We start from the raw sequence: 27,994 nt of genomic DNA on the forward strand, positions 1-27,994 counted from the left end.
CAATGACTAATTTACTGCCACTAATTTAATAAGAGGTGTATGCTGCTACCTACCACACCACTTCCTACCCGTGTTCACACTGAAGTTGCTCAGGTTCAGTGTCAACAGTGCTGATATTAACTTCTACGACAGTGTTGCCACTCTAGGGCAACAACAACACTGTCTCCTGCCACTCTTTAACACTGTTTATATCAATGTTATCAATGTGATGTGTTAAAGTAATATTTGTGTGTTTGCTAGTGTAGATTCTATTACTGAAGCAACTCTACTCTAGAACTGAAAAACATGAATCCAAAATGGCTTAGAGCATAATCTGAGTGCCAGAAATTGTACTTTATTTAGAATTATTTCCCATCTCAGATATTGAACAATCAAATGTACTCTTAATTCTATAGAAGATTTCTTTGTTTAGAAAGAACCCTGGTATTTAAAACAGTGTCCAATCCTACAGATATGCCCTGTCATACCTAAATTCTAAATTGATAAATATTACCTGAACCTAAGATCTTCGAGTATCTTAAAAATCTGAACTCGATATGCAGATTCACTAAATTGTTTACTTTTTATTTTGTCTTAAGGAGACATTGTTTTGCAGATTGATGAAAAACATTAAGTGTCAGAATACTAGTGTATAATTTTCTACAATTTGGGTAAGTGGCCTTTCTTTAAGAAAAAAGAATCTGCTATTAAATAGAAGTTTTAAAACTGTTACATTGGCAATTATATCAAAATAAATTAACATATTTTGGCACAGATAAGAACTTATTACATACTTTCAGTCTTTTAGGAATAAAGGTTGAATCAATATGTAAATTTGACAAGAATGATATGCCTTACAATGACAGATACGTACTTTATAATGACAAAACTCTTGAACATAAAAGGAAGTGATATAAATTTTAAGAAGAATATTGATTACACTTTAAAAGGTATTATATTTGATTATTAGAGAAATGAAAATGCATTTAGAATGGAAAGGGCTTTATTTTTATTTTGGTGCTAGTTTTCTAAAACCTTGGTTTAAACAGAGATGTTACTTCTCCATTGTCTCAATTTCTTTAGATTCTCTCTTTGTTGACACACTGCCACAATAGCAACTATTAGTTTTTAAAATGTGTTAAAATTCTAGAATATCTGATATAGTAATGATTTAAAGAAATTTTAATAATTGAAGAGACATCAATATTTTTGAACTCCTGGGGTAGCCTGGCTTCATTTCAAATAGAAAATTACAGTCCATCGATATTTCCTAGTATTTTCGTTTATTTGACTTGACAGTTTCTTTAAAAGCAAAATAAAGGCAAATGAAATAAAACACAAAGTACAACATTGTGCTGTAACAGTTATGCACAGAATCTTTTTCTATAACATTATCTTTGACCCGACAATGAATGTGTAACCTGTGCTGAACATGTACATATTAATATAAGACTTACTAAGTGGTTACTTTGATAGTCTTGAAACACTGATTTCATTTAAATAGGGAAATTGGGGTTTTATGATTCAGTTTAAGAACAGCTGTCTCTGTATATTTTTCTAAGACTAGAGAAAAAAAGCACAGAATGAATTAAACATTATGTAAAGTCAGCACTAGGATATACGAAGAGCCTGTCATTTAGCTCTTAGAAGCATATGCCTGACACCAAAATCATTCTTTCAACTCCCACCTGCACAGCTCATGTTATATATAATATTTTAGAATCAACTCTACAAACAGAAAGAAGCAAAGATTAGTTCTAGTGATAAACACTGAGGAAGAGTTTATTTTTGATAATCTCATATTACTTTCTTTTTATTTGTTGTTGTGTGCAAGCATTTCAACCAAAAAATACTAGCATTATACTCAATGTTAATGTTTTAATAGGAGGGAAAATATATTCATGTTATATCTTTATCAAATTGCTAAATATTCAAATACTGTTTTACTGTATTCACTCTTAATAAGAGATAATCTTCAAAATCAAGGACAGTTGAGAAGATTCTTTATATAATCATATATATAAAAAGGAATTTAATTAATCTAACTTCATTTGTGAATGTTTCCATGATTTCTAAGTTAATGAAATATCAGCAAAATATAAAGGGTTATTTGGGAAACCTCAAGCCATGGTGCGAGATTGTTTCTCTATTAGGAAATAATGACTCGAATGTTTGCACATCATGTGGAAAAAAGCAGGAAGTGGATGTGCTTTTACTTTATGACAATACAGCCTAGTATCTCTTTCATTGTGTTTGAGGAATTATTTTAAGAGATATTTCACTGAGCTATGAGATGTAGGCTATATTATCTTTCTGTTGAAAAGATGAGGGATAGTGAAACTGGAAGGTTAAATGGTTTGCTCACCATCTCATGCTAAGTTATTGGCAAAGGAAATATAGGAGAATAGCCTCTGGACTTTAAATCTGTTGCTTAGCTACTGATCCACAAAAGCTCCCAATTGACTTGAACTACACAGTACTACAGAATTTGAAGATTCAAAAAAGATCATGTCTCCACTGAATGAAAAGTGGAAAATTCTATCAACAGCTGTTCTAAATACAAACCATTTGATCACTCTCATCAAATACATTCTTATATTTGTAATTTCAATGAATTTTTGAATTTTTATATTGTTATAAGTAAATTCTTAGGTAATATTGTATTGCAAATATCCATTAGAAAATAACTACCCTAGCTCAATTCAAATGATCTCTGTGAAATATAAGTAGGTACAGAAAATTTTATCTTCCTATTTACTTAACCTCAGTCATAGTAAGTAAAGCCATTCCAGCTGTCAGATGATAAATGTTATTATGCGATCCATTCCACTACAAGGGAAAATTGAAATAGAATTCAGACTTTTTTCACGATTCAAATAGTAAATATATTTTGATTTAAAATACACAAGTCCGGTAAGATTTGGTTTGATCACAATAGTCTAATAAGAGAAATGCCATAATACCCTACAACCTCCTACCAAAAAATAAAAGATGATTTTAACTGATTCATTGATATTTGCTTTTATTTCACTATCCACTTAAAAGAAACATCTCTATCCCTTTCTATCATCTACTGGAAAATAAGGGTTGATAGCAGAGAGGAATGTGGAGAACTCTTGCTTATACAGGTGATATTTTGATTTCTACTATGACCCATTTAGCCCTTCCTCTGACCCTCATTCTATTTTTCCAAGTGAAATGCACGAACTTCCTGGGTGATGATGTGGACACAAAGTCCTTTACACCACAGATGGTAAGATTGCTCCGTTCTACTGCTGAGCTATGCCCTTTTGAGACCCTGTTTCTTTCAGTGGGAGATAATGGTCACCACAGCAGTAAGATTTATTACCAACACTGAACTGAGCAAGCTCAGTGGCTGCAGACATCATCAGGACTCAGAAATCCTCTGGAATTTGCAGACTCTATTATTTTTATACCTGCACCAAATACTCTCTCTCATGACCTAAATCTTATTCTACAATAAAGGTTCCCCAATTTCCTTCCCAGTACTATTTCTAGGATCAAAATTGACCATACATTTACTTCATCTGCAAGCATGTTTCTCAGTAGCATGTTATGGAAGCACCATTTTCGTTCTTAAAAATAATCTCCACTTTGGTCAAACTTTTTTTTAGTTTTATTTATTCTGGAGTGGTATTTGCAAATATATAAGTATTCTATAAAATTTACTTCTCTATGTCAGTTTTTTACCAGGTCTTAATGCATTCTCTACATTTTATGAATTCACTGACTATCATGCATATATTACTGATATATCCTAATGATTTCTGATGTTATGTATATATCTTTTTCATTTTTCCTGGTATGATAACTCTCTGTCAACATATCCTATGAGACTGAACAGAAGAAATAAGGGCCTGTTGTTAAACTCATACAATCAAAATAATCATAAGGAGAAAAACCAGTAGTAAGCCCGTTGTACTTTGATACCATTTCTATAATTCTTTTTTCGCTATAACAAACTACTGTGTTTTTTTGTAACTTATGTTAATAGTTTCATTCAATGGAAACAAAAAAATGAGTTAGGTGGAGATAGATCTTCACTAAGCTAAAGAAGCCATTCTATAATGGCCATTCTATAATTATGTAGAAAAACTTCATTCTCAGCAGGAGAATCTTAAGTAAAATAGTACACAGTTGAATTTTAAGACTACACTAAGCAAATGTAAGCTTTGATAAAATATATATACTTTTTGACAAGTTTAGTAAAATAACACTACAATTAATACATTGTTAATTTTGTAAAATATGTTGAAAGCCAATACTATGGGATGTTGTAATTACAAAATTAGATTCATTTATATAATCACACTTACAATTTTTATTTTTAAATTTCTTTTGAAAGGATGAAAGTGGATTGTCTTTATTTCTATGTTTTTGTACATTTATTCAGGAATAGCATAAACATTTGAAATAAATTGCTAAGATTATGGCAGCACATAAGGGTAGCTAAAATTTCATAAAATATTTATGTCATTAAGTTTTAAGTTAATCAAAAGGAAATAAGTCAAAAGGAAATAAAATACATGTGTCACTTTTTATGAAATCAACACATTCATTTTATCAACAATAAGAGAAATATTGTCATTATGTGCCTCTGTTCCTTGTACTTTCTATACCAACTAGAACTGGAACGACTTACAGAAAATGGAGACTTTCTTCCTTTTTTTTTTTTTGGTTGGTTTTACTTCTAAGGAATTTATATTTCTCAATCTCTCTCTTTTAATATTTTTTCTACCTTCTGACCTACATGTCTGAGTTCCAGAGCTTAGTCACTCTCTAATACACTATAACTCCTGAGAATGAAATGGCCAAAAGGCAAAGAAAAACATTTATTTCTGATAGAAGTAGGAACTGTGGTGTGTGGAAATAAAAATTCTAAAGAAATAAAGTACAGTAAAAGTTATAAACCACACTGTAAGTGCAAACTATCAAATATTTCATAAAATACTATGAAATTATGATTATGATTTTGTCTTAAAAAGCAACAAGTTTAGAATATTCCTAAAAGTGACATTTAAAGACAAGCTAAAATAACATTTAGTGGGATTAAATATCTTACTAAACAAAAATCACTGATACATTTTTTTTTAAACTACTGATTTACTTCAGAGAATGTCTGATAATGATACATTGTATTTGGGCAAGCAGTATTATAGTGTCTTGAACTTTCCAAAGACATCTAATTCACATTCCTCTGTTACCAAAACAGAAGACAGGAGAAACAATTGTTATTAATTGATAAAGCCATAATCTGAACTCATATTAGCTAATGTACACCAGTATGAATCCTGGTTGAAAGACTACTTGATAGATATTGTCACTCTGTTATTAAGGAATTTAAAATTTGTCATAAGAAACTGTCTATATTGACAAGTTATGAGAAATCATTCTTTTAACCCTAATGAAGTACATTTCATGTCAGAGCACTATTCCTAGGTCCAAGTCTCATTCAAATTAGTACCAACAACTTAGAGGAGTATGAAGTACAACAGCTAGGCAGGATATTGGAGAAAATAAGGTGAAAATCCTTATGGAAAACATCACTGGAAATTGTTTTCTTGGTAGTGTATGGAGTATCATTTATTTTTTAATCAGCTCCCCTAAGAATTACATGAATCAGTAAATTACCAAAATAGAAACATGGCACTGCAATTATTTTAAATTTTAAGTGCCACTTGTTCATGACTAGTATATACAATTAGATTTCTTTTGTTTTGAACTTGTGTCCTATAACCTTAAAAATTCATTCAGTAGTTCTACATGACTTTTGCAGATTCTTTGAGATTTTCTGTATAGATAAACAAGTTATTAGTAAATTTAGGCAGTTTTCCTTTCTAATTTGTATATATTTTATTTCTTTTTCTTGACTTCTAACATTGATTGAGAATTCCAGTGCTATTTTGACTGAACATAGGAAGAGCAAGTATCCTTACTTTCCATTTTAGCAGGAAATTAGTCTTTCATCATCAAATACAGTGTTAGGGGACTAAATTAGGTGTGAGATGAATAAATGTAAATGAACTCTAGAATTTTTTTCAGGTTCTATTTATCAGTGGAATACATTTTTTTCCATCCTACTTTGCTGGGAGCTTTTATCATTAATGCTGCTTTTTGTCAAATGTTTCTTCTGCATCAATTGATATGATTTGTGTTTTTTAGAATTTTGTTAACATAGGGGGTTACATTGGTTATTTTTATAATATTGAGCCAGTTTTATATTTTTGGACTGAGCTACACTAAGTCATGGAGTATAATAACATATATATATGTATATATGTGTGTGTGTATATATATATATTTGGATTTGATTTGCTAATATTTTGTCCAGTTTTTGCACATAAATACATGAGAGATATTGGTTGTAGTTTGCTTTTTCATATGATATCTTTATCTGGTTCTGTAATCAGGATAACTACGGCTCTCATAAAATGAATTCTGGGGCTCTCTTTATCTTTTATTTTCTAGAAGTGGTTACGTGGAATTGGTACCAAATTTTACCTAAATATTCTGTGAAATTCTTCAATGAAATCATATGGGCCTGTCTTTCTGAAGAAACTATCTGGGTTTTTCAGAATTATTTTAATTGTAGATTAAATTTCATGATTTGGTGAGAAATTGGTATATTTCATCAAAATAATTGAATTTATATACAGAGTTTTCCTTATTTAATTTTTAGTGGCTATATAATCTTTTGCTATATTCTTTATTTTGTTTCTGATATTATTAAGTTGTATCTTTCTATGTTTTATAACATATATCCATTTTATTTATTTTTTCTAATGAACCTCTTTTTGCTTGTTTCTGTTTTTCTATTGAGACTTTTAAAAAAAAATATGTCTTTTGTTCTATGTTGACTAGATGCTATTTTCAACTGCTGAGACAAGTGTAGGAAAGTAAAATGCAGAGTATAATGAAGGAGGGATAATTAATCTTTTAAAAACAATTTTTAGCATTTGAGAAGGACTATTTTTAATTTAGCTAGTAGAAAACCAGGAATGAAAAAGATATTTAAGAGGAGAAGCTCAATGGTGTATTTTGCAACATCTTAATGCTAGCTACAGAAAATAAGAAAAGGCTAGGGATGAGAATATTAAATGATTTAATTATTCATGTGAGGATTATTACTATCAGAGACATGATTGAGTTACATATAGGGAACTCCAGGATTTTGCCTGAGGTATGATTTAAAGGCAAAAGAGAAGATTTGTTAAAAGAGTGTATGTTAGAAAGATATATGAAAGCAAACACATATAATATTAAATTTATTCATGGATTTTATCTTTAACTACCAGTCTGTCAGACCTATAGCAAAGTCTTAAATATTAATTAATCCAGCTATCAGTTTAATCTGGCACACTTAACTTTTAAAACAAACTAAGAATCAACAATGTTTTATGAAAATGATTTTGAGATGCAGAGAAATTTAAGGAAAATTTTAAAGGAAATAAGTCTTTGAAGAAAGTCCCAGGGAAATTAAAGCAAAAATTTACAGCATTAAAAGTGCTCAATGTTGAATAATGCATACAAAACACTTTACAAATGCAGACAACAAGGAAAATGAATTTTCCAAATGTGCACTTTCTCTGACCCCTCTTCCTTCCAAGTGTTGGGACACTGGAGTTTGTACACCAATACTGAAATAGGGGAGTTATGTTAAAAGTCATATTCAGTGATTTCATTTCTTAATGAATAACTTTCACTTATGCCATACCTTTTTATTTTCTTCTAGCTTTTTATAGTTCAAGACAAATTCCTCTTAGTAACAAAGTACTGAAAATTAGTGATACACATCTGTGTAAATATCTTCAAATATTTAAATGTGTATAGATTCAATTTGCATTAAGAAAATGCTCAAATGAACAATGATGTAAGAAAATAAATAAATGAATTTAACTATAGAAAAAGCATATAGTTAGTTCATGATGTATAAACTTCAAAAAATTGCATTTGTCAGAATAGAGGAAATGAATAATAGTATCTTACTATTTTCTCTAGCCTTAAATTCAGTGAAATTTCTTTCAATATAGTAACCGTTTATTTGGTAGACTATGCCTTTTAATTCAATTTACTTTACCATGGAATCCCCCTACATCATTAGACATCACTGTATATATATATATATCTAGATCAAAGACAAGACTGAAAAAAAATTATACATGAGATAAAATAGGAAACATGGGTTTCTCATAGAATAAATCCATATGAAGTTGGAGGATTACAGCTGATAGTCAAAGAGAAAATGGAAAGCATATGATGCAAGCAATTTTTTGGTAAGTAACCTCATCTGTAAATTTTAATATTGAATTTCTTTTTTCAAAATGATAAGATCAAAAAAGACAATGCTTTTTAAAAAGAATCTATATTATTAAATCCCATCAAACAATGCAGGTTTTACAAACTTGATTAAATTATTTCATAGTAGAATAGAAATTAATCCTTTCTTTAACATAAGGTCACTAAAGTGCTAATATCATGATCTAATTTTTATATCATTCATCCTGAGTTTTGATTATTAATCATTTTAAAGACTGTGAGTGTCAATAATTTTTTAAATAAAAACTGTAAATGCAATATAGCCAACATCCCTGTGACCTAAACAAATGTTTTAGTTCTAAGCCAAAATAGGGTGTTAAGGAAGCAGGGTGTGGTGCTACCTTATTAAACAAATCATATAAAATCCCATCTATACCTGTACAACTACACCTGATAACTACTTTTATTTTACTGGAACTAAGGTCTACTGACACAACAGAAATCGTCTTCTAGGCCTTTCTTTTTTATATTGTTAATTCCCATTTGTAGTCAGTTTCCTATATTTAAGCTCTTCTATGCTATTAAAGGTAAAGATGTATTTATGAAAGCCCTACACATTTATGAACACTATCTGAAACCAAATCTTGTTTTCTTATTCTCATCAATGCCAGAGTCCAAGTGAGGAATAGAATGCAATATATTTAATGCCTATCTCAATGTAACTGGCTACTGGTAACTAACTCTTGTATAGGAGTAAAACTTCTAGAGACATCAATCATGTACCAATGTTATGAAAAGGACTGACAGCCATCCACCCCAGTCCTAACTGGATATTACTGTGGAGTTAATCTCACTTATTCCCTGATAATGTTCTCTCCTCTCGTTGCAGTTTATTTTTAATTCCTCATTAGCCTCTCGATATCACTCCAGTGTACTGTAGAAAAATCATGTTTCCCAGGCTACATTGTATAATTTGATCAGAAACAAACCCATACCTGTCATACCAGGAAACAAATGATACTCCCAAACCACAAACAACCAATACAACTTTTAAAGTCTACTCTATTATAAATATGCTCTCTCTCAAACTCACAAAAGCAACACTGATAAGACCTATTTTTCTTGCCTCACCTTTACACAGTCATCACATATATGTCCATATATTGACAATCTTAACACTAATATTCCCTCTATAAAATTTGGTTTTATATTTGATATCATAGAAAACTTAGATTGTATGGGAACATACATATCTTTTTTGTGTTATTTTTATGAGGACTAATGTGCTATTTAATAATTATCTAGATCTCTCTCATGTCACTTTATTCACTTATAAAATACAGGCAAAGGCATTAAACCCAGTCTCCTTTATAACAAAATCCTTTGTATAAAATCCATTGCTGTCAAATTATGTTAACTCTTCACTGCTATTTATAAATTGCATACTAATTTTATATTTCCTTTCTTCCTATCTAAAATATTTTATCAATTATAGGGAAAACTAAAGTACAGAAATAAGAGAAATGATACAATTTAAAGTAGTTTTGCTATTAAGAGTTCAAATTAAGGCCTCCCCGGTGGCGCAATGGTTGAGTGCTGGGTTGCAAAGCTGCCCGCAGCCTCTGAAGCGCCGGTTCAATCCCTGGCTGCTCCCGGCCACGGGAGGAGGGTCCCACATGGCGCACAGACCTCTCCTGCCATCCACTGCTCCCCTCAGCAGTGTACTTCGTCAGTCTGCCTGCTCTGCTCTCCCCTCTGGCTCTGATGAATTCTCTCACCCTCCGGCACTTCTGACTGTACCCAGTGCTTGTATAAATAAATAAATAAATCTTTAAAAAACAAACAAATAAATAAGCATTCAAATTAAAATTTTAAGTAGAAATCGGTATTTTTTAAAAGCTTTATTTATTTATGCATACAAGAAAGGGGGTATAGGCCAGAGGTTCTGGGAGGGGTGAAAAGATTCACAGAGACAGAGTGGGGAGCAGAACAGGCAGACTGACTGAAATATACTGCTGAGGGGAGCAGAGGGCAAGACAGGAGAGGCCTGTGGTGCCATGTGGGTTAGCTCTCTGCCTGGGGATCAAACATAGGCCTCAGCAGTGACAGTGCTGAGCCACCAGGGAGGCCCCAGAAAAATAAATTTTACTTATTTTTAATTAAATTACTTTTACTGAGCAACACTGTCATTACTCTACACTCCATGTTCAAAGCGTGTCTCTGCTCTGTGCATTGTCTGTGCAATCTGTGATGATCTTTGATATCATGAAGTATTCCATTTTTGCCCCAAATCATGGGACTCTCGGGTATATAGTGTTGCTCCCATTAACTCTTAGATGTACCTTTAGGGAGTAAAGCAAGGATGTTCCTCTCCAACCATCTTGGGGATGCCCTCTCTTACTCATGATCTTTAAATCTTTTTGTCAGAAGATTAAATTCTTTTAAGAAAATGCATTCCTTTACTCACTGCATCATAGGTAGGCTGCTCTCATTCCCTGCCATTGGTAAGTCACCTAGACAGGGAAGATCATTGTGACTGGGAACCCACTAGTAACTACAGCTATCATTGCTGCCTCTTGACTACAGGAAAAAATGATTGGTTGGTGAGATTAAGCAGCAAGACTGTAAGTAAGGTCCATTAAAGATTTTCTTAGACCAAATATGGGAGAAAGCACAAAGAGCTACTGGATTTTTGGGAACAGGACAGAAGCAATAGATACAGCAGTTTGAACCTTGTCTTTATCACATAGCAAAATATCTCACAGAAAAGTGGGAAAAATTCTCAACCTATTGCTTTCTTTTCATTTATTGAAAAGCAATTTTAATTAAATTAAGTTTCTAAATATAGTATCTTGCTGTTATTACTGAGACCCATCCAGAATTTTTTTTTTTTTTAAAGATTTATTTATTTATTTATACAAGCACTGGGTGAGAGAATTCACCAGAGCCAGATCAGGGAACAGAACAGGCAGAGTGACGAAATATACTGCTGAGGGGAGCAGCTGGCAGCAAGAGAGGTCTGCGCGCCATGTGGGACCCTTGCCCGGCGGCCAGGGATTGGACCCGCGCTGCAGAGGCTGCAGAGGCTGCGGGCAGCTTTGCAACGGAGTGCTCAACCACTGCGCCATCATGGGAGGTCCCCATCCAGAATTTTTGACAATATTCTCACTAGCTAACGTGAACTGTATTGTTCAAACCTTATTTAATGAGAAATTCTTTCAATTTTTTTCAAGATCTCATTAAATCTACAATTGGTCTACTTATTAATGAATTGATTTTGCCCCAATGTCATGTCCATATATTTTCTTTAATATATATTTAACAAGAGTTGCCCCATGTCACTGGAAGGAAATAAAAGTTAATTTAAAATCTCCATTGTTTAAATATTATTTATTTCCCCAGAAAATTATTTCCTTCTATGTGGACATTCATTCTGCCCCCATTCCTTTAATTGCCCCTTGGCATAAACTACCTGCTTCTTCACTCTGCATGTCTCTGAAACACATGCAACGTTTCATTGTGCTCAATCCTGGATTTTAAGACTTTGACTTTTAAATCATAAATGCTGAACAAATCTAACTATTCACTTTCTGGGTCTCATAATAAAATTGTTGAATGCTTTGAATAAAATCACCCAGATGGCTGTAGTGACACCGCATGAAATACACTGTGAGAAATTTCATCTGGTGCTTAAACAATGTCCAGAAATCCTTTACTATTATTCCACGCAAGCATTTTATAATGTTCATAATAGTCATTTAAATATTTTTTTTCTCTAAAAGCTTCTGAAAAACCCAATACATCACACTGTTTTTAGAAAAATGATGTTGTCTTTTACTTCAGAGAGAAAAAAAATCATCAGATGTTTCTTAAAATATTGTGATATCAAATCTGAAAAAATATATATAACTGCATTTGTAACACAGACACACATATATGTGCTTAATTATATATATATATTATGTGTATATACATTTACATATATGCATATATTTTTTGTATACTCTGTTATTTCTTTCTTCCTTTCATAAACAAAATTCTATCACATTCTAAGGGCTGATCTTCTGATTCTAACTTCTACTTCTTTCCCAAGAAAATTTCATTATCAATTATCTTTTATCTCATATCTATCTTTAACTCCTCCCTCTCATATTAAATTTTAAATATGGTTAAGTTTATTTCCTTACAAGACATTTTTTTCTATCCTCTTTCCCTTCATTTACTGCCTCCTCCCTCTCCTCTTCACAGCTTAATGGCCTGTGTGAGTTGTTTACACACATCCAAAACAAGTGTGGCATTTGTTTGATTCAGATAACAAATACGATGATACAGGATCAACATCTTACCCAATAATGTAAGATCTCGTCCAAATCATTAATATATTGAAACTGTTGTTATCTTTTCTTTCTTTCCTTTTCTTTTACATTTTATAAGGACAGGTTTATTAAGAAAAAGAGAAAGGATAAAAGAGAGACACCTGCATAGTTACACTGAGAGGAAAGCTGCCTGCTAGCATTTTCTTTAAAGCATACAATTATCTTAAAATTTCTTGTCAGATGTATGATATACAAATATCATCTCCCATTCATAGAGTGTCTTTTCCTTTTGATGCAAGTTTTGTTCACTGTGGAGAAACCTTTCAGTCTGACATAGTCCCATTTGTTAATTTTTGCTTTTCTCTTCCTAATTGGAGCTGAATGTACAAATATAGCTCTAAGGATGATGTCAAAGAATACATTGTCTATATTTTCTTCTATGTGTTTCATAGTTTCAGGTCTGACATGCAAGTCTTGAATACTTCTGGAATTAATTTTTATGTATATTGTTACCTAGTGATTCACTTTCATTCTTTTGCATGTGTCTGCACAGCTTTCCCAACACAGTATATTGAAGGGACTTTTCTTGCTCTACTGTAAGCTCCTGATTCTTGTCATAAATTAGTGATGCATATGTATTTGGTTTTATTTCTGGACTCTCAAATCTTTTCCAGTCATCTGTGTGTCTGTTTAATATCAAGCAGTATTAATTACTATTGCTTTGTCATACAGTTTGAAGTCAAGGAATGTAATACCTTCATTTTGGGACCTTTTTCTCAAGTGTATTTTTGCTGTTTGGGGTTTTTGCATTTGCGAATAAATTTCATGATTTTTTTTTCCATTTCTGTGAAGAATGCTCTTGGAATTTTTGATAGAAATGGTACTGATTCTATATGTTGCTTTAGGAAATATAGCCACTTTAAGAGTCTAATATATAAAATTCAGAAGGAAATCATATATCTCCATAGTTATAAACTAATAACCCAATTTAAAAATTAGTCTAGAATATAAACACTTCCCCAAATAAGTAATAAAAATGCCTATGAAAGTCATAAACATTGATATACAATGTTATACAATTGATATACATTGATATACAATGTCATAAACATTGATATACATAAATTGATATACAATTTATATAATGATAAATTCTGAGAATACATTAGGTAATACAGAAAAATAATCAGTAAAAACATACAAAATAAAAAAATCACAAATCAAAAATTTCACCTAATTGACATAAACTGCATCTTGAAGCTCAAAGGGCTCTATTTCACAATCTTTTAAAAAGCATTCAAAACATTTACCGAGTTATATTGAGCTATAGAGAAATCATCATGGATTTAAGACAACTGAAATCACTCAGAGTGTATTTTTCAAATGCAACGGAATTAGGATTAAGGTAATTAATAACAAGAAAATCACCTATCTGTTATTATTTTAGAATTACATTTCTAAATTAATCCAAATTTTATAAAAATGATTAAAGTTGAATTAGAATATATTTTAAATAGGAAAATTATAAAATATCTTTACATATGTAATGTAAAAATCACTATTTAGAAGGCACTATACAGACATAAATACATTAAAAAGAATAAAAAGTATATATAAATTATGCTCCCCATCTAGGGAAACTAGAAAAAGAAAAATCAAACCAAAACAGAGGAATGAAAATAATATAGACAATAGTAAAATTTAATGAAAGAGAAAACCAATGGAATGGAAAATAAAGCAAAACCAAATCTGGTTTTTAACCAATGTATAAAATTATTGGAACTCTGTACAAACTGATCAATAAAAAGAGAAAGTAAAATTCAGATAGCAAGATGGCCTTGTAAGCCAACTGACCATCCCAACAGCTGCCAACAGTTTGTCAAAATACAATACTCATTTATGATAAGAACTACTAACAGAATAGGATTTCAGAAATCGTACTTATCTAATAAAGAATATCCACAAAAATTCTATCATAAATATCATGTAAAATATTATGACATGAAAATCCTTTTCACTGGGATTGAAAAGGAATAAAAGGACCCAGTCTTATTATAATGTATCAGGTGACAAAGCCAGTGCAATAAGAATTTTTTTAAAAAATCAAATCATAAAGATAGAAAATGTAAAAACATTTTTTGCAGACGAGAAGATTACATAACATTTTTTAAAGACATAATATATTCAATTAATAAGGTATTTTGGCAGGGTTCTAAAACCAGTAACTATATACAGAAATCAACTATATTTTTGTATACTAGGAAGAAATGGTAAATGAACTTTAAAAAGACATAAAATTCCTTTGAGCAAATCTCAAAACTGTTACATATTTGTACATTGAAAACTATATAAAAGTATTGAGAGTAATTAAATTAAGGAAAAATATTTATCACTAAGACATGTAATTTAGACATGGTAGTATTTCTCAAACTAATCTGTATATTTGCAGCAATACTAAAAAAAAAAAAAAAAAAAAAACACAAAAACCCTAGCATTATTTTTCAGAAATTAAAGGTCATTTTAGAAATTCAAATCCATAGGTTGACTATTCAAGTCAAAATAGCATAGGAATAACAAAGTTGGGGGCATATTTTATATATATATATAATAAACAATATATAAAATATATTATCTTTAATATAAAATATATATTATATTATATATATATCAAGACCTATTTTAAAAAACAACAATTAATAAGGGGTAATATTGATTGTATGAATGGAAATCTAATAAACCAATGGAGTAGGAGATAAAGTGCAGAAAGAGACCCTCATATGTTGTGCCTCCTATGACAGCAATGACACTCAGTCTAGTAAGGAAGAGATGGCATGTTCAATAAAAGCATTTTTTTGCAGTACTCCCCATTGAATTTATGTTTTCCCAGGCTTGAATTTGGACAGGACCTGTGATCTGCTTCACCAATCGAATGTAATAGATCTAGATCTCAACAGATTTTGAAACTTGCATCAGGTGGAAGTGTTCTGGTAGTGAAGTATTATGAGACTGCTATATAAAAGCCAGTCATGCTTACTGGTACAAAAAAGCCACATAAAGGAGAATAGAAAAATCTTAAATGAGAGTCAGCACAACTGCCACATATATCAGGGAGAACATCTGGGACCTTCCTATTAGTTGAATGATTCAGCATGAACAAGCTCAGTGGTAACTAGTCAAAAAGCTCCAAGGTAATCCACAAAATTTGAATAATAAGAAATGACAGAATATATATGTTTTGTAGAATTGATTATAAGATTACATACATATATTTTGCAGTGATTTATATTGCAGCAATAGATACCATATATAATTAGTAACAAGAGGAATACAAATAAAAAATATAATGCAATATAAGCACACAAAAGCAGAATGATTAAGAAATGGAAAATAACAAGTGTTGGCTGACAGGTGTGTATATTGTTTCAATCACTTTGGAAATGTTCTCAGTACCTACTGAAACTATCCACATGTGTCCCTGTCAATGATTCATTGCACCCTTAGGTCCACACATACCAAAAAAAACAAAAGTGCACACAAACATTGACCAAAACATATGTGCTATAAACATATTTAATTAATATCAACACATTTCATAACAGTCAACAATTGTAAACAACCTAATTTCTGAGACAATACAGTTACTTTGACCTATTAATGCAATTAGTATAGTACTAAAAATATAAAAGGCTACACCTACCCAACAGAACAAATGATCAATACAATGTTATTTAAAGAAGCCAGCCACAAAAGATTACATGTTGCATGATACCATTCTCAGAAGAAAAACAACATTAATATATGCTATTAGGATTGAGAATAATGAGTAACCTTGGGGGTATTATAGTTGGGAAATGGGCATAAGGGAGAATTCTAGGTTACAGATATTTTGTTGTTTCTAGATATGGTCATTTAGTAAATGTGGTTTTAACTGACACTTTCCTAATGACTAATGAACTTAAGCTTTTTCTGCTATAATCTCTTTAGGTCTGCTGAAAACCCAAGTCTATATTTTAGTGGTTTATTTGGCTTGCTATTATTAATATTTTAGTAATAGTTTTTAAATTTCAAAATGAATCAATATTTTTATTACAATCTAAATTAATATTTTATGAGAGCTATAATACCAATTATTTAAACTTATATTAAAATTTGCGGTGGAAAGTGTATTTATTTCATTTAGCAATTATATTAAGAAAATCATTCCAAACTGTTAAGATACATGTCTATATATTCCACTCTTACTATTTACTTTTATTACATATTGAGTATTGTTTTTCTACAACAGGAATTATTGTTTCCCCAATCCTGAATTTTTTTTTAAATTTCCTTTTATAATATTTTAAAAGATAATATATAAGGTATTGCTGCAAAAATTGTCTGATATATTAGTTTAATTTATTAAGCTAGATATTATTTTAGCAACAAACTAAGCTTACAAATTTCAGATATCTTAACCTAGCCTGTGTCTAAAATGTATTTATGATGCAAGGAGTGATATAATTTTGCAACATATTCAATTATTAATTACCATGCTTTCACAATTTTTTCATTATTAGAAACTATGTTTCATAAGTTACTGTTCTCTTCTGGAAGAACTGAGTAATTGAGGTTGAAATTAGAAACATGTGGGTTCTTAACATGATATGTAATATGAAGGTTTTAAACAATCCTTTTCAGGCCAAATTTCTGTCATAACAAAAGCATGTGGTGTTTTTCTTATTTTCACTCATAAATTAAACCTAACTGAGGACATGCTTTATATATAATGAAACAATATACTAAAGAATACCCAAGATATAATCTACTTATGTAAGTGATTACACCTCAAAGACCAGAATGCATAATTATTTAAAGACCATCAATATGAGTCATATGCATTGTGCAACTTTTTGGGAATATTTTTGAAAACCATTGGCTTGCTTGTGAGAATTTATTACTGAAATATCTTTAATGAAGAATCAATTTAGCAAAATTATTAACATTAGTAGTGAAATTGCTCGCTGTATCGCCATTAGGGAATACCAGTAGCTATTGTGAGAAATTTATGCTTCCTATATAAGACATCTTAGTAGAAATAAGTCTGAAATAAATTTCAAATCAAGTAATAGCTATTTTAGCTTATTTGAATTCTAGGCAAAGTAATGGACATTCTTTTTTAAATTAATACATATGTTGAGCTAGTAACAAAGAGATACCTGGAAAATCACAACAATACTTGAAAATTAAATAACAACTTATCAGTAACACACAAATCAAAACAAAAAAATCTCATGAGAAATTAATATATATTTGGGCAGAGAAAAAAATCCAAAAATTTGTGGGTTGTGTATAGGGAATTATTAAAGGAAAATTGTATTATCAATGAATGCACATAAAAAAGAAGAAAGGTAAAATTTAAAAAAAGCTTTGCTTCTAGTATAGAAGAGAAAATTTTATCCAAAATGAGAAGAATAACAACAAAATAGAGCAGAGTTCAATAAAAGTCAAAATGAAAAAATCAAAAACTGTTTTTTTTGGGAAGGGCAATAACATTTTAAACTTGAAGACAGACAAAAGTAAAAAAGGGAAAACAGACGTTATTGTATTACCATCACAAATGAAAGAGAAGTCACCACTACTGATCTCTAGAACTTTAAAAGGATGATAGTGAGATTATGAAAAACTCCACGTCACACAATTAAAAAACAAAATAAACCAATTTATGGAAAGACATAATCTACCAAAATTTATACAGGAAAAAATAGGTAATCAAAATAGAACTATATTTATTAACAAAATTAAATAAACGAGTTTTCCAAAAGAGAAAGCACCAGGTCTAGATGGGCTCACTGATAAATTTTACTAACATTTTAAAAAGAAATGATACCAATTCTCTATATTTCTTCTAGAAATAGCAAAGGAAACTCTACCTAGCTCATTTTATGATATGTAAGATCAAAACCAGTAAAGATATTATAGAAAAGGAAAACTATAGACCATAATCTATCAATAACGTCAATGCAAAAAAGCCTCAACTAAATACTAACAAATAGGATCCAACAATGTGCAAAAATAATCATACATCACATTCATTTGGGATTTATTCCAGGTATACAAGGATGAATCAATATTCCAAAATCAATAAATATATTTCACCACTTTTATCAGGGTAAAGGAGAAAAGTTATATGATATTGCAATATCAAATAGATACCAAAAAAGGCAATTTACAATACCCAACTCCCACTCCTGACCAAAAAAAAAACAAACAAAACAAAACACAAAAACAGACTCAGTAAATTAGAAACACAGGGAAACTTTCACAACTTAGTAAACACTATCTACAAGATACCTACAGTTCAGCTCATATTTAATAGTTAGAAACTTAAAATCCTCCCTCTAAGAATTGCACAAAGCTAGACTATTCCCTTCAAAATTCCTATTAAAGGGCCTCCCTGGGGGTGCAAGGGGTTAAGCACCGCACTATGAAGCAGTCTGCAGCCTCTGCAGCACAAGCTCAATCCCCGACCTATCAGGGAGCAACCCACATGGTGCAGCAGACCTTTCCTGTCATGCCCGCTGCTCCCCTCAGCAGTGTATTTCAGTCAGTCTGCCTGTTCTGTTCCCCACTCTGTCTCTGGTGAATCCTCTCACCCCCTGCAGATCTGGACTGTACCCCAGCTCTTGTATGCATAAATAAAGAAATCTTTAAAAAATTCCTATTAAATGTCATACTGGAAGGGCCTCCCCGGTGGCGTAGTGGTTGAGCGCTGGGCTGCTGCGAAGCTGTCCGCAGCCTCTGCAGCACGGGTTCAATCCCCGGCTGCTCCCGGCCACTGGAAGAGGGTCCCACGTGGCGCGCAGACCTCTCCTGCCGCCCGCTGCTCCCCTCAGCAGTGTACTTCGTCAGTCTGCCTGCTCTGCTCTCCCCTCTGGCTCTGGTGAATTCTCTCACCCTCCCGCGTTTCTGACTGTACCCAGTGCTTGTATAAATAAATAAATAAATATTTCTTAAATAAATAAATAAATAGATAAATAAATGTCATACTGGAAGTCTACATAATTTAACAAGAAACTAAAAGTAAATAAAATATATATTGATTGAATAGGAATAAATAAAACTGCAAATGGAATTATATAGAAAATTTTAAAGAATCAACAAAAAGTTACTAAAACCAATAAGGGAATTTAGTAAGGCTATAAAATGTAAGGTTAATCACACAAAGTTTGCTTTTCTATATATGGGCAATGAACAATTGCAACTGAAGATAGACAAAGGGAAAACAGACATTATTGTATTAACATTGTAGAGTAAATGATTTTCAGGCTTTTCTGCCCTCAGCCATTAGGATTGTCCTGCCTGATGGGGCACCTGCATTTTGTTACGTTGCTATGTTATGTTGTTTACTTCTGTGGGCCATGTAGCAGTATTGAGATATTCGCCAAGAGAAGCGCAGGCAGGAGAGAGAAGGGGAGAAAGAACTCCAGAGAAGCCCAGAGGGAAGACTTGCAGACGGCAGACTTGCAGAGGGCTCCACAGCACCCCTGCCTGCCTTGTACCTGGTTGCTGTACTACACCTAAAAGCTCAATAAAAGCCTGAGAGAGCCACTGAGGGCTCCAGGACTCTCCTTTAACTCATCTGCTCTGTGGCCATCCTGCCACTATAAGATCAAAATTAAATTAAAACCCTAGAGGTTAACACCCCAAAAATGAACTACTTAGGTATAAATCTAACAAAATATCCAAGAACTATATGAGGATAATGAGAAACTCCTGAGGAAATAAATCAAGATCTACTACCTCCACTACTTGGAATTTTTCTGTAAATCTTAATTACCTTAGAATGAAATTTTTGTTGTTGTTTTTAAAGACTAAAAGCCACATGTATCTCAGTATAATGAAGCAACATCAAATAACATAATATTTCTGATATGAATAATGAAAAATAACATGAAATAATTATTTGGGGTATATTTGAGGTAAATTGATTAGTTTCTTAGCCATCTTTTCTCTCTAATGCCAAATTACTGCTGTTTTTTTCAAATTTTGAAAAATGTACTTTATACAACATGTTTTTTTTTTTTTTTCCATTTCACTACATTGCATGCAATTCTTCAAAAGTACATTTAATAGGGCCTCCCCGGTGGCGCAGTGGTTGAGCGCTGGGTTGCGAAGCTGCCCGTGGCCTCTGCGGCGCCGGTTCGATCCCCGGCTGCTCCCTGGCCACCGGCGGAGGATCCCACATGGCGCGCAGACCTCTCCTGCCGCCCGCTGCTCCCCTCAGCAGTGTACTTCGGTCCTTCTGCCTGCTCTGGTCCCTGCTCTGGCTCTGGTGAATTCTCTCACCCTCCCGCGCTTCTGACTGTACCCAGTGCATGTATAAACAAAAACAAACAAACAAACAAAATAAATAAAACATGCCTCTATAAAAAAAAAAAAAAAAAAAAAAGGTACATTTAATAAATGATTCAAAATTGCCAGGTGAATCTTCTGTTAATCATGCTATCATGTTTAAAGCTATGGAACATTTACATGCATATTATTTTAAGTATTTTTTTTCTTCCATTTTTTAAGATAGAAATATTCACGGGGCTAGGATAAAAAAATTTCTTTTTGCTGTGGCTTTAATTAATAATTAATAATTTCTCTTTCCATATATCTGTCATATATATCTGACATATATATCTGTCATATTTCCTCCTTCACTTCCAAATGTCTTCTTTTATTTTTACTGTAAGTTTCCTGCCATTCACGTTTCACTCACAAAAGATACACAGAATATAAGCAGATTAAATTTGGCAAAAAAAAAAAATACTCCTTTGTTTTATATTTCTTAACACTCAAGCCATACTTCAAAGATCTACTACTATTGTGTCATATTTCTTTTCTCTTTCTCACTCCTGTCAGACCAAGTACAGAAAGGAAAGCTAAGAGAATGGTCTGTTTAGGTACTAATGATTTGCTACTGCTAGTATTATAAGAATAATGAAGAGGGGTTTTTTTTGTACCTTACTCTTACAACTTCCCAAATTGTTACCCCCCCAAAAAAAAACTTAAAAATGAATTAAATTTGGCATTTCCAAATTAGAATATAGTGAATTATAGCATTATTATTTGAGGGACAATATTTTTAACTTGAAAATAAACTAAGACAAAATTTCACACTCTATGGTAAACATATTTCAGTCTTGGTCTACTAAATATGCATTGAGCAGGTCAATCTTCACATGTATGGTTTTAAATAAAATAGAGTATCATCTTAAACAAGATTGAAATATTATAATGTCAATCTCATAATTAAAATTATGGTCTGAAATGTATTAATATTTCTAAAATTCAAGTAAGTCAATTTACTAGAGACATAATATTTTTTTCAGAAATTTAAGCATATTTCCTTAATTTGTCTATAAAAGTGAGATAAAGTAGATGAGTCTTATTCAATTAACTGACATTTCAAAAAATACAAAATGCACTAATTCTTCATATTTTAACATCAAAGTGAAGAAGTAACTGAAAATAGAAGATAAAGCACAATTTGATAAATAAATATAAAAATTACAGTTTACATCTTTATAACACTTACTGCTTTTGTTGTGTGCTACAAATTACTGAACTTTCATTAAGTACCTATAATGTACTAGGTACTGAAATTAATTTATTCTAGAATAAAAATATATTTTAAACAAACTCTCATAGCTAATTTTAAAAGGAAAAGACATCTATATTCACCCCCTTAGGGAAGATGACAGGAACGCAACTACAGAGGGATACAATATGGAAATTTATGCAAATATATTGAATATGTGAAGAGCACAATATTAATTTTAGGAAATGAAAAGACAGGTAAAAGTTAGAATTCTCAATAATTTGTGCACTGGGAATTGCACCCCTTCCTGATCACATGAATTGAGGACTAGCTGATATAGGTAGCAATTGTGCATATGTCGTTTTGAATACTGCACAGATATTCACAGCTGTCAGCAGCAGGTATGCTACTATGTCCCTAATTTCTATAGTATATACATAGGACAACTTCAGTAATAAGATACTAGGGCAAAGTGGACACTCAATAAAATTGACTCGTGTTACAGAAAATTTTAATGGGTTTTAAAACACCTAGTAGAAGCTAATAGATAATGATTCTACAGCTATAATATGAACTTCTGGCAAATAAGGAAGAATTTGCTAAGCTGAAAAGCAAGAAATCAACTTTCACATTAAAATTTCAATTTAAAGCAGGTGATTAGTATTTAAAAGTAATATCATACTTCTACTTAAGATAATTCACTACAATGATAAGAATAATGGAATCCATGGTAGCATGGAATACAGAACAACAGAGAATTTTGTGAGAAGCTAATTAAAATAAACTAATATTGTGGATCATTTTCTTTCAAGGCCTTGAACTCAGCCATTGCCAAATATTTTTTTCTCCTATTTCTGTTATTTCCTGATATTTCATAGACAATTAGATCTAATAGAATTCCTGAATGCTTTTTTAAATATCAATTTTCAATGGACACAGAAAGATTAGATATTGAAATGCTAGCATTTTATTACCAGAAATATTATTAAATGAAAAAGAAAAGATTGAAACACTGTTGTGAAACATTTCCGAGTGTGTTACAAAACTTTTACTAATTGAACTTATGCCTCCCATTATGTTTCAAGGATAACATGAAGTATATATGATGAAAGAGTATCAAGTATCCTACACTTTTACAAGAAAGAGATAATAGCATTTTTACTCAAAGTATATGCTTTTAACTATTTTTTTTTAATTTGAATCATCTTTTCCAGGTTTTATTGTCTAGGCTGCTTTGTATTTGTAGATATTGTGGGGTATTTTAATGGTGTTTTGTGTGGTTATGAAAACAGAATTACCTGGCTAATATTATCCTCAAATCTCTTTTATTTTTATTAAGTCAGTTAAGTTTAAAGAAAAGCACTAGTTCTACACAAGAATATGTATCTAGAACAATTTTTCTGTACATCTGCTATAGAATTTGTAACTGTCATTACAGCAGAATTGGATAGATTATTTTGCTGTCTTATAAACATAGTCCACATAGTGACAACAAATACAATTTTCTATGCTTTCAACTTTAATAAACTGAAGAAACACCGTGAAGCAAAAATATTTTATCACTTTCTATCTGATTCAGCTGGTCATGCTATCTGAATGGTACAAGTTGATGATTAGATGGATGGAAAATGGATTATGGAATAAGATGAAAAGATAGATTTTCAATCAGTAAATATGTTATTTATGAAGAATAAATACATTTATTTATGAAGTTGTTCCAAGGTAATAATGGGAATTAAAGTGTATACACTCATAATTTATTTAGGGAATAATGATATTTTAGATTATTTTACATATGTTTTTATTTTGCATTAGTGCAGATTTTAATAATTATAGACATTGGAGGTTGGAGCACAATACCTTAATTTACTGGGTTTTAAAGAGGAAATAGTTGCAATGTGAATCTTTCCTAATTCATAGACACTCGGCAAACTATCTTAGGAAATATCTTCAGGTGCTATTAAAAGATAACATGGTACTAAAAACCATCAGCTCAAGAGAAAAATTGTGAATTCTTAAAGGCACAAAAGAAAATTATGAGTCGTGGAATAGCCCTCAATAAGGTCTTTGTTTCCTTTTGACTTTTTTTTATTGGTTTTGTTTTATGGAAACTCTAATATTGGTATCTAAAGAGAATGTTAAATTAAATACAGTGCCTATAGGAAATCTTTTTTATTGAAAAAGGAACTTTCAATGGCTTGTAAAATCGTGAAATGAGTATTACAGTATTTTCTACAAAATTTAAAGAAAAACATAACAGAAAAATAAACTTCTTTTAAGGTAAGGATCCCTTAGGTAGACAGTTTGTCAGATCTCACAAGGGGAAATTCATTATTTTGTTGAAACACAACTCACATTTATGTTGTTCCTGCTTACACAGTTAGAAGTATAGCATTGTAGGACCTGTCAGCACAGACTCACAAAAGTAAAATGTATGAGTTATTTCATTGACTTACTTAAATTCTGTTATAAATATATCTAAAATCTGTCAGAATATTCTTTTTCCATGGTCAGTGAAGTCACTTCCTATAGCTGGATGCAAAGTCATTTTCTATTCTTAAAGTTTTATATGATCAGGGCCTCTCTGGTGGTGCAAGGGATTAAGACGCAACCTATGAAGCTATCCACAGCCATTGCAGCACCAGTTTGATCCCCAGCCAGGGAGCTACCCATATGGTGCAGCAGACATCTCCTGACTCGCCCGCTGCTCCCCTCAGCAGTGTATTTCAATCAATCCGCCTGTTTGGTTCCCCATCCTGTCTCTGGTGAATTCTCTCACTTCTGGCCTGTACCCAAATTCTTGTATGCATAAATAAATAAAATCTTAAAAAAAAAAAAGGTTTATATGATCATAGGATAAAAGTAAAGTAAACTAATTAGATTAATATATGTGTGATAGTATCCATACAATACATATGTGTGATGGTATTCGATATCAATATACGTGTGATGGTATTCATTTAGAATATTTGACCAGCATATATGAAGACTATTGACTAAGACCTTATGGAATAGGAATGATACTATGATTTATAATAAGAAATATCTACCTGGTCTTTAGTAATACATGCCTGGCACAGAGCTCTTAAAACCCTTGGAATTTTCTGAATAAAATCTATAAAGGTGTCTTTTGTTATATTAATGATGTGACTTTTGGACAGCCCTTATAACCTAAGGATGAGGAATTGCTGCCTGGCGAACCAACCATGTGATGAGAGGGTTAGAACTTTTAGTACCAGTCCTCTCTGCCACCTAACCTTCTGAGAGGATATAAGTGCTAGAGGTTGAATCAATTGCCAAGGGTCAATGAGTTAATCAATCATGATTATGCAATGAAACCTTTATAAAAACTCAAAGGACAGGGTTTAGAGTGCTACCCAGTTTGACAAACACATGAAGCTATTAAAAGAGGGACTTGTCTGGAGAGGACATGGAAGCTCTGAGTCCTTTCCCCATGCCAAGCCCTATAAACATCTCTTTTGTTAGTATAGATATTAGCTTTTTAACCTCTGCCAAATTGAAGACTGCAGTGAGAGCTGTGAGCAGCCTGCTGAGCTGATATGACTTGGGGCAAGAAACCTGATTCAATAATCTCAAAGAATTATTTATCTTGGCTAGTGGCCTTTAGTGGCCTCTACTATATATTCATGTTATGTTATAATGCCAGTATTTCAAACTGAAAAATATATATCTACAGAATTCTGATTTTACCTCAGAAAAATAATTAAAGACAATTTAATTTATACTCCTGAACAATAAATCTACAAATATTTCCTCTTCTTCTATAGCATCATTTTCTGCTTCAAGATCTTTTTAAAATTCCCAACCCCTACAATAGGAGTCTTTTCTTTCTCACCCACTGTTTTTACTGTCATTTATCACCATAAAATTAGAACCACCCAACAAGCAAAAATTCTATTCCCTGCCATCACTTTCTTCAATATGTTCATCTGTGACATAAAGTTAACCAAGAGGCAGTTAATTATCATGAGTTCCTGGGAATTATAAATATTTAAAATTATTGTGTCAAATTGCTATGAATAACCAGAAAAATCTTTTTTTCTTGTTCTTCCAGAATTGAAACTTCTGATTTCACCAGGTAAATATTTACTTTATATATCATATATATATGATAATATATATATTTCTTTTAGCATGTCATAAAATTTTATTTGCAATGTAAACTTTTCACTAAAGGACAGACTCAAAGAGGATATAATCTTAGAGTAAAGCATTGGAGTTTGGACATATGCTGCCAAAATTATGCCAAGATTATACAAAATTGGAATAATTTTGAATAACTTTATAAATAAGATACAAAATGATGTTATATATAATTTTGCCATTTGGATTTATCAGAGTAATAGTTTTAATTTAAAACTTTATAAACACAGGCTTAATGCTACTATTTTAAAATTTATACAGTAGGTACTGAGATATTAAGTTATCATTTGTTATGAAAAGCAAATGTTTGAGGGCCAAAGTAAAGTACATAGAGAAAACTGACACTTTAATTAATAGAATAAAATAAGAATACTGAAAGAAGCAATACGAAATTATTCTGCAAATAAGTTTTTATTCAGCATTAATTTCGTCTCTCACTATGAAGTAAAATGTATTAACTTAAAGAAGCAATACAACATGGACTGCTAAAAAAATTCTATGCTTATCTTTGAGCCAAAATTAACATTGTTAAAAGAATTCAAAACAAAGACCAGTATACCAGAGCAAAATGATGCTAATTGGACTAGTTTGAAAATATGCAGTTTTTGTTGTAACATTTTTCTTTTTTTCATATTTGGAGTGAGAAAAATAAAATCCCATTTTTACTGCAATAGCTGACATTTTATATGAGTTTAAAATTATATATATATGCAACCTGATTATTTTAGGATGTATTGGAATTTTGAAATAGGAAAACTTTGGAAAGTATATGACATCTAATTCTATATGCTAATGTGTTTTGTCAACACTGATATAAATTCTTTCCACCGAATAATTTTTAAATGACAAATATTTATCACTATACATTTTTTGTTTAATAAAAGTATTTCATTTTTATTCCCATATTACATTATAATTTTGTCATTTTTACACTTTGGCTATATGATGGGCAAAACTGTATCTTGCTGAGACAGAGGATTGGCACTCCATCATATCATTCATTAGAGCTCATGTATTAATTATGTAATTTGTTTCTCCAGAATGTGCTTCCAAATGGCACTTTATTTTGTCTTCATATGACTCTCAGGGATTCCACTAAATCATTAATTTCAACTCCATCCATTGCTTTGATAGGGATAAGATCAATGATCAGTACAATAGGATCAGTATTAGGTCATATTATAGTAGCTGTTAGGTAAAAAGAACATAAAATTTAGCAGAATATCAAATAATTTAGGTTTGTATTATCTTGAAAGTCATTTTTGTTTCCATACAATGTAAGGTCATACACATATCTGAGCTTGAAAAGACACATGAAAAAGATCTGGAAAGGAGCATGGAAGATAATTGGTTTGTATTTCCTTTTTAATAACCTTTTTAATCAATTTATTTATTTAGCATAGAATAACTGGGGTGTAGTCCAGAGGTGTGGGGGTGAGAAGATTCACCTGAGACAGAGTGGGGAGCAGAATAGGCAGATCTACTGAAATACACTGCAGCAGACAAGACAGGAGAGCTCTGTTGCACTAAGAGGGCTAGCTCCCTGGTCAGGGATGGAACTCAGGCCATGGGGTGACAGAGCTGAAACTTAACCCCTATTCCACCAGCGAGGCCCCTGGTTTGTACTTCTGATGGAAGCTAAGAGTAGAAAATTTGGGAAGGAGGCATCACAAAACCAGAAACTGGTGCCATA

The 27,994-nt window shown here is 31.6% G+C and overlaps 1 long non-coding RNA gene across 1 annotated transcript; it reads left to right on the forward strand.

The window, feature by feature from the left end:
• Window positions 1-607: 607 nt before the first annotated feature.
• On the forward strand, window positions 608-27,635 carry LOC129146646 (uncharacterized). The gene is made up of 3 exons (XR_008553611.1): window positions 608-650; window positions 26,213-26,236; window positions 27,584-27,635. It is a non-coding gene; the product is annotated as an uncharacterized LOC129146646 (long non-coding RNA).
• The last annotated feature ends 359 nt before the right edge of the window (window positions 27,636-27,994 follow it).

Source organism: Talpa occidentalis, unplaced genomic scaffold (assembly GCF_014898055.3).
Source record: "Talpa occidentalis isolate TD23 unplaced genomic scaffold, MPIMG_talOcc4v2.1 talOcc4.3, whole genome shotgun sequence".
NCBI lineage: Eukaryota > Metazoa > Chordata > Mammalia > Eulipotyphla > Talpidae > Talpa > Talpa occidentalis.